Consider the following 9,695-nt stretch of genomic DNA (forward strand, 5'->3'; position numbering starts at 1 on the left):
TTTTCCGCAGTAAAGATGAGCATCTTTGCACAGGGCACATCTCTGAGTAAAGGTTCATATATGTTTCTGTCTGGTTGTCTGTATGATAGGAAAGGTTTGAAGGTTGTTTTGTTTAAAACACTGACATTATGAATGTTTACTTTAATTTTTTTTTAAGATTTCAGATCACCATGGATCAGTAGGCGGCAAAGCTGCAGGTCACAGTCACAGTTTGTAGCAGAATAAACTGCCTTTGCCTCTATGATGTGAAAAAAGTTAAAAGCTGTAATTACTGCGGTAATTAAAGCAATGTAGCAGGTAGTCATGGCAATGAGAGCCTTCAGCTTTTTCACAAAGCAGTTTCTCCACATTTATCTAACCATGACTCTAATTAGCACCTTTTTAGCAGGAGATATTTTCAGAAATACTTATTGGATCATAAAGAAAGGAAGAATTCTGTTGTTTATCTGGACGCAGCACAGGAGACTCCTGCAGGAAAACAGTGTGTTGAAATCAGCAGTCACCCAATGTTAAGTGGATCACTGGTTATATTTATGGCTTTCAAAGGCTTATTCATTGATAGTTTCTTTTTCCCATTTAATATTCAAAATGCTTATATATATCTTAAAATCACTGCCTTCATACAAGCTCATTCACTGTGGCAGACCTTTCTTACTGTGGCAATTTTGACTTGTCAAACAATGTTAATATTGGCTGCTTTCCATTATGTTCTGATCCCATTGCCATGGTATTGTGCACAATGACTTCATGGCTGTCTGGGAGACTTAAATGCAGTGGAGCCAAGATTAAAGAGACAATGAAGCGGCAGTCAGAGCATCTATAGCTGCTGTTATGTGAAATATTTCTTAGTGAAATAGAATACGGGATGCAGGATATCATTTGGAGAGTGATTTGAGTGAATCGTTAAGGGATTTGATTGTATAAAAGGAGACGTGACTTAGTATAGAGTTTGGACTGTTGGCCTAAACTCACACCTTAATAAATAAAAAATAAATAATTTAGTCTGCAAATACACACTTTTGGAACCTGATATCCACACACATGGCTCAAACCCATTATATCACTCCACTACACATTTGAATGCATAATACATTGCATTTATACAGCCCCTATTGCAGAAATAAAAAGTTTTACAGGAAGAGAAAAGAGAGGTATTTTCAAGATTCAAGAGCTTTTATTATCACATGTACAACAACCCAGCAGATGGCAACACTGAAAGTGGTCAAAATTTGGCTTCTTTGAGCTCTAGTTCCAATTAGAGTTTATAATAAAATATTTTCAATTATAAAAAAAAGGAGAGAGAGAAGGGAAAGATAAGCGAGAGACTAATTAAAATATACACGCATATACATTATATTGCACATTGCTGCGTGGGTGCGGTATTGCACAAAAGTGGTAAATAGATTGACAGTATATTGCACATAAATGCTTCTGATAAAAATAGAAACATTGTCTAGTGTATAGGAAAGTGTGTAGGAGTGTGTGAGTGAGGTGACCACTTCAGGTCAACTCATATTAAAAAAGATTTTTTTTTAACATATATCTGACATACAGTACCAGTTAGATAGAAGTTGTGTCCCAACCTTCTGTCTGATTTGGAGGTAGAAGAACACCACAACAAGCTGAAAAACACAACATCTGACATATTACAGCTTTAAAAAGGGAGATTCTTCGTGGACCGCTACAACCTACAAGGCTAGGGTCACATGACTGAGAGACGGAGACAGCCGAAGGTGTCAGTCAACTATATTCTGTATATATTCTGTATAGCTTGTCTACTCGTACTTTAGGAAGTTAAACAGTGAAGAAGCACAAAACATAACTGAAAATTTGTAAAACAGCAAGCACAGTTTAACAGTTAACCAGCCTGACATGTTTCTCTAGTCTTTCATTTCGTATTGATAAATTGTGATTGGAACAATGCAACAACTACGAGAAGACAAACTAAACAACACCAAGCCAACTTCCCAACAAAATGACAGTATTTCCAATATGAATATTCATATGAACACAACTAAAGTACCTACCTATTTTTGTATTAAAGTTTGATTATCACTGAACTTTCCCTCAGATTCTTTCTTTCTTTCTCAGATTTGCGAGCTCTGCTTACACGCAGATGATTGTCACCCACAAATTGCAGGTACGTTTGTGAGTCTTAACAGTCCTTTTACATGTCCATGCATGGGTCTAAGACAGTATGGTGTTTCTTTCGATTAGTTGAACAAGTCAAACACGAGGAACTTTTCTCATGTTGCAAGTTGCAGTTTGCATGTTGCAAATTTGGTGAAACGGGCCCCAGTTGTCCAGCAAAAGACTCTGTTCAGAAGTCTCTTTAGAGTTAGCAGCAGCTAATTAAAGACGACACAACTTATTGTAATAACTGGACAACATACATAATTCCCTCCTACTGAAATGCGTCCATTGTAACATTTTTAAAAAATAAGAATTGACTGACAAACCCACAGCTAGTGTCGTCTATTAGATAACGCTAACAGCTCACACAAGCAAGGTAAACATGCTAGCATATTAGCTGGCTAGCAGTAGCGCTACTGTCGAGAGTCCGCCCTCAGAAAGTTGTTTTGTCTAACTTCATCATCACCAAACTGTTTATTTACACATCACAGAGAAACATTCATTTTGAATTGAGTTCCTGACATGATGAATTTAAATCTCTTCAGCTACATGTTTCACTTTCTTCACTAGCTAGTCGCTAACTTTGTCTGACTGTTTGCTCAAAAACAGCTGCCTGCTACATCTGGAAATGAGAGCGCTGAGACTTAACCAAACATGAAAATATGAAGGTAAATAATGAAATAATGATAAAAGAGGCTAAAGAGGTCAGTGCATTTGTAGAGTCGGGGGAAAATTCTCTGTTAATTCATTTTCGCATGACATTATAGTCATTGCAAACTTTAATTAAAAAAAATACTGGTTGGTGGAACTTTAAAAAAGTGTTCAAAAGTATATATTGTAAGTTTATATTCAAAAGCTCAAAAGAAGCAACATTTTTTGAAGACAGCAGCATGAGTCTCTTTAACTTTTCTATTTTGAAAGACATTCCAGTCACCATTTCATATTAATTTATCAATTTGGGAACATGCCATAGAGGAGGCATTAATTGTGTAACAATGAAAAACATCTACAAACCTTCCTATAAGACACCTGTTCAAGGATTTCTGAAACTACGAGGTGAATTCTTTTCATTCTCTCATCTATAAAAACTCTTTCCAAGGTTGGTCACGGTGCTTCAGATTTTTGCCATTGAACTAAATGAAGATAAATCTCCAATAGGAATGCCTGTGTTGACATGTTTTCATTCATTTCCGAGACAGCGAGGGAGAGAAAAGGAAATACATTTTTAACATTCCTTGAAGTTCCGAAAAATTTAGATTTTCTTTCACAGCTTTTATTAACCGTTGACATTATTTGTAAAACATTCCTTGACCCTTGTGACCCTGTTCCATCAATATAATTTCAACAGTTTAGAGGATCATCATTCAAAGCTCTTTGTTCCTTAAATTGAAAAAAAGGAAATTGCAGATGCTGTAATTGGTTTCCTTCATCTGTGTCTGAGTTGTAGTTGCCACAAGCAGCCACATGGAGGTGGCACGCCCCACCGTGCTGCTCCTCTACTGCCTGCTCCTCTGCGTCAAGGGCATCCCTTTGATCTCAATTAGACGGTCTTGGACCCCCGGGGGCGAGCGATGCCAACGCTCCCGGTGGGCACGCGGGAGGGGGGTGGGGGGGGGGGGGGGGGGGGGGGGGGGGGAGAGAGGAGGGGCCAGCATGTATCTCACTCCTCCTGCTCCTGGGGCGAGCGAGTGGCGAGTCAGCAAAAGCTGCCCTCAGCACTGCAGCGTCACAGAGGGGGTGACGATGACACGGAGAGGACATCGAGTCAAAACCTCCCATCACACAAACACACACACACACACACACTCTTCCCCCTTGCTCTTCATCATCCCTCCAAACAGACAGTTTGTCGTCCTCCTCCTCCTCCTATTCCCTCCATCAATTCTCTCTGCTCTCGCTTTCACTTTCCTCTTTCTCCTCCCTCTCTCCTCTCTCTGCATCCCAGCCCTCCAGGCGATGTGGTGACCTCTCTGTGTAGTGTAGCATGTAATGCTCAGTCCCTCTTTCCCTCTCTCTCTCTCTCTCTCTCTCTCTTTCTCATTCTGGCGGCGCCCCAGATTAAAACCAAGCTTAAAAGATTCCCAGATTCCTCCTCCTCCCCACCCCCCCACCCCCCCTTTTTGCCTTCCCTTCTCTTCCCTCCTCCCCCATCTCTCTCCTCTTTCCTTCCTTGTGGTTAGCTGCTGCTGCCTGACTCACACCACACTCCCTCCATCTCTCTCGCTCTCTGAGAGTACATCCACATGAAGCTCAACGTATATGAAAATGGATCTATTTTGGCCTTCCGTGCTTCTGAAAAAAAACGCCGCTCTCTGAGCTTTAATGTGCGTGAGGGAAAACTCAGGTTTTGAAAAACGACGATATGCTACGTGGACTTTCACACCTGAATATGTGACAGGTGCATTAAAGGAAAGCACAACCTGCGCACTGCCTCATTTACTGCTGGAATATTTATTAGTTTTTGACATTTACTGATGAAGGTCGGACAGACAGAAACATCCTAAACTAATACATTTGAAAACCATGGGCTGCTATAACAGTCTCCACTTTTCTGGGGTAGATTTCCTCCAGGTTTTGGAACCTGGCTGCAGAGATTTGATCCCATTCATCCAAAACAACATGAGTTTAATGTTGGGTGTTAATTGGTCGATCAGTGTTCCAGCTCATCCCAAAGGATTGGGTTCAGGTCAAGTTCTTCCACACAAAACCTGGAAAACTATTTCTTAACAACCTGTTTTGGTCACGTCAGCACAGAAAAACACTTTCCCCAAAATGTTGCCATAAAGTTGGGAGCGAAAAACATGGACAAAAACAGGACAGGGGTGTCCACATACTTTTGGCAATATGGTTAAAGTTTATATCGTCTGATGTCTTTGCCATTAGTGATTTGATGAGCATCTTAGCGCAGGAATTCCTGTTTGCCTGTTTAACAGGCACCAAATTTGATCCATGATCGAATTACTGTTTTGTTTGTTCCGTTGTCTGACAACAGAAACAGATAAATGGGCGACTAAATTGTGATTTCAGCTGTATTCAAACTTAATGTAGGCGACCACATAGAGTAGGAAAGAGACAGAAAAGAGGTTTAATCAGCAGAGTAATGAGGCCTCCTCCTTATCAGATGCTTTCTGTGATGGAAAAATAGGATGAAGAAGACATCTAGACATTTTTTTTGTTTGTTTTACTGTGAATTGAAACTAAATGAAAATACTAGTGCGGACAAGGTTCATTTTTACACCAGCAACAGTGCGGACAGTCTTTTCTTTCCTCTCTATCTCTCTCTCTGTCTCCTCCAGCCACCTCCAGTTCAGCTCACTGCTCTATCAATGCTCATCCTTGAACCGCACAGAGATGAGAGACAAAAGTGAGGAAGGACGGCATGAGAGGCAAACAAACGGAGGAGCAGAGGAGAAGAAATATCATGCGCATGATGGAAAGAGAAGAAAGATTACAAGGTCAAAGAGAAAACACAGACAGATCAGATTGAGGAATGATGCCGGATTTTTGAAAGGAAGTGACAAAAGAAAGAGAAATAAAAAAAAAAAACACTTAATCTTTTCATCTGTGTCTCCGCTTTGCTTAGATCCTTACAAACCTGGTCAGGAAACAGATGTAGTTGGCTGACTGTATGTAGCATTTCCAGGCCCATTAACAGGCCAACTGCTGAAAACATAATGCTTTGTACAGATTAGTCCAGTAAAGTCATAGAAGCTCAGTTTTCACGGTGAGATTTCATTATTGATGGCGCTTGACAGCTGGATGTCAGTCCAATCAGAGAGCCACAGGGAGCAGGTTTAATGATGAAAATGCTCTAGTTGGAATTTGAAGTGAGCGACAAATCCTGAACCATGTGAACAACTAGTTCAACTGGGCGTCGTAGATCTAAAATTAAGCATAACTGAGCAGCTGCGTGACCTATTTCTTGCCTCAAATGGAGACTATTCTCACAAGAGGAACACAAAGACAGCGTTTATTGTTCATACGTGTTACACAACCAACATCTTTGTTTATCTGACAATGACAAATAACTATCTTATCTCTTTAAATAGTAAAGGCAGAAGTAGTGTGACATTGTTATAATGATGCAGAAAATATTAAAGAGGTCATATTATGCTCCTTTCCCAGTTTAATATTATCATTTTCATGGTCTATTTAAAAACATTTGCATGTTTTTATGGTCAAAAGGCAGCTAGTTACAGTTGTACAAGTCATGGATGCTATTTTGTGTCTGCTCGGTGCCCCCTCTCTTCTGATTGGCTGACTGTTTTCTGAGTGACGCACACCCAGGTCAACCACAGGTAACATATTAGGTAAAACCAGGGCTAGGGATAATATTATCCAACCTTTGGAAAGTTGTGCAATGACAAATTTGCTTCCTGACATCCAACAACTGTGCAGCGTTTCCTCGGCAACTGTGTCTCCTCTGCTCCACTGCGTGTGTGAATGTGAAACACAGTGAGCAGGGGAGAGGAGGGCAACCATAAACGACAGAAAAACACGGTAGAGACTCTCACACCGAGCTGAAATGAAACGAGTGCATGTAATTTAGGTAAATAACATAAATAAACATATTTTTTTTTTCTTTTAGGAGGGGCGGGAACAAATTTTTTTGTGTAAAAACTGTGTCCAACAAATCGTTGTTTTTAGCCTAGCTAGCGGTGTAGCTTTAGGGACGGCAACGTTGGTTTTTCTGTTGGTTTGCCTGTTGGTCAGCAGTGTGTTAGTGCTATTATTGCAATTATGGTGTTAAAACAATGCAAGGGTCTGCGTTGGCACGGGAGTGTTGCGTAAACATTGAAATATGATCCAAGAAGTCAAGTTGGAGGTGCTGATTAATGTGTTTAAAGGCTTATCAGATGCCAAAACACAGCACATCGGACAGGATCTTACAACTATGGAAAGTTTTTGCAGCGGCAACTGTTGTCCTTGGTTGCAACAATTGCATCCCCTTTCAAATAAATGAATAGAGGCATAAATTATTTAGTTTCTCTGTTTAGTTTCTGTGGTTACTGAGTTCTTAAGCTATCTGCTTGAAAAGGGACTTAATACTCCTGGAGCAGGGACTTTTAGGTGGGCGGGAAACAAATTTAGACCTCAGGTTCCTGGAAAACGGTTGTGGTGGAGGGCCAACAGAGGAAGGCCTTTGTTCTGGAGCCACTTTTTTCGCTGTAAAAGATACAGAGAGAGACGAGTTTCTACCCGCAGTCGCTTCAATTGATGTGAATTCAAAGCAGCATCTACACAGGCTGGACTTTTTTTTAATTTGGACATGACCTTTGGCTCTTCCGCTGTCGCCATCGCTCTCCACCTGAAGCTGAATGTTGAAGTTCAAGCACCTTATCTACAGCTGAAAAAAAAAAAAAAACACAGAGTCTGTTCCAACATTCATTACAAAATAGCTGCTGGAACCCACTGAACGCCGCAGATGGATGAGATGCATCTGAGCATCAAAGTGTGGATTTTTCCTTGATGGGACTCAAAATGTTGAATATGTAGATCATGTCTTCACATCCCTTAGTACGCTCTCATCCCTCCCCCCCTCCCCACTCCCATGCCTCCCTTTCCTCTGGTCTTGTTGGCTGAGCGCAAGTGTTATTCCTCCTCTCCAATATTTACACATGCAACTCCATCCCTCTCACCCTCCTTCAATCTGCTGCTCTTCTCTCTCTCTTTTTTTTTTCTTCTTCTCTTTTTGTGCCTCAAGCACCTGGTGGGGGTGTGTGTAGGAGGGTGGGGGGGTGGGGGTTGTTGAAATGTTAAAATATAATCATAAAATTAATGTCATGGTCTTAAAACCAAGATGTGCTGTGATGACTTGCCTGAGGGAGAACTGTAATAAAGACCTGACTTGATTATGTCGAGAACAAAATTAACATGTGACTCAGAGTGTGGCTTCTCTGAATTTGGGTTTTTTTTTTTTTAATAATATTTTTCAAAATCAAAAAAAGAGCCTAGAAGCATAAGTCACACAGCTCTAACCTCACTACAAAGGTCAGTCTCTTCATTTGGCAGATGTCTTAATTGGAGTCAACCATATGGGGTGTAATCATTTTCACTTTAATTTGAGACAGACTGCACTACATAGTGGACTATATAGGGAATACTGAATTTCAGACATAATCTAAAATCTAAAGTGTTTTTTTCGGAAAAATCTGGTTGTACTGAAGAGATATGGCAGTCGACTTTCTATATTTTTCTTATCGTCAACAAATCTCATGTGTAGAGCCACGCTAACAATGAATCAATCTACTTACAAGTATTCTGTGTGTATCCAAAGCCTGATTTAGACCTCTGAGGCCGCAGACTTCAGTTGTTTTCTGAAAACTATTAAAAGCACGTCTCATATCACATGTCACAACCTCTCTGTATCCAAAGCCTGATACATCTTATTCCTCTGTGCCGTAGACCTCTGTTATTGTCCAAAAACTATTTAAAAACAGCTCCAAAGACTAACAACAGCAATTACATTTTCAGTCTCTGGAGAGTAGTTCTGTGTTCGGCAGACGCTACTGAGCATGTGCGGGAATGTGGTTCCAGTTACAGTTGTGTGCTAGTTTGTCGTGCTACATATCACAACCTCTTGACTTTGTTCATTTTTCAAAAAACTTCAGTACAAAGTTAAGATGTTGTGATATGTAGCATGATAAGCTAGCAAACAACTGCATTCCCGCACATGCTCAGTAGCGTCTGCCTTACACAGAACTACTCTCCAGAGACTGAAAATGTGATCGCTGTCGTTAGTCTTTGGAGCTGTTTCGAAACAAACTAACGTGACCTTAATCTTCATGACGAAGGAACATGTCACCTAGTGTGGTTCATTGATGTGTTTTTAATAGTTTTTGGACAATAACTGAGGTTTACGGCACAGAGGAATAAGATACATCAGGCTTTGGATACACACACAATACTTGTAAATAGATCTGGAAATGGTCAAAAATTTTCCTATATTCTGTTCAACCAGCAGTACAAAGATATTAAATTTACCATCATATTTAAAAAAACAGCAAATCCTTATGAGAATGTTTTACAATTAATTGATTTTTTCTTTCTTTCTTTTTTTTTTTTTTTTAAATGTTGACTAATTTCTCAGTTTCTTGACATCTTCTCAACTAAATCATTTCAGTACAAGTTCTAATATTGACATGAATGTTTTGTCATTTTTTTCTTTTTTGATTGTTTTCTTAATCTAAAAGCTTTCCTGTGAATCACGGCTTATAATAAATTGTATTTAAATTAACTGGAAACAATGTAGCTGAAACCGTTCGAGGGGGGGGGGGGGTAAACAGCATATTGGGAGAATAACAACCAGTTTATCTATTTGGTCTTGATGGACTTGTATTGCTTAGACTCCTGCTGGTATTTGGTTGTGGTGGTGGCAGTGGGGGGGGGCATTTTTCCTTTATGTGATAATTACAGTGGAGATACAGACAGAAGGGGTCTGCAAAAAAGTTCCCCAGCTGGAACTGAACCTGAAACGTTTCGGTTAATATTGGATATTTGTCTCAACAGGCCACTGGATGTGCCAGAAATAGTGTTTTTTAATCCAAAAGGTTAGAATGAAA

This window comes from Thunnus thynnus, chromosome 3, assembly GCF_963924715.1.
Source record: "Thunnus thynnus chromosome 3, fThuThy2.1, whole genome shotgun sequence".
NCBI classification, from domain to species: domain Eukaryota; kingdom Metazoa; phylum Chordata; class Actinopteri; order Scombriformes; family Scombridae; genus Thunnus; species Thunnus thynnus.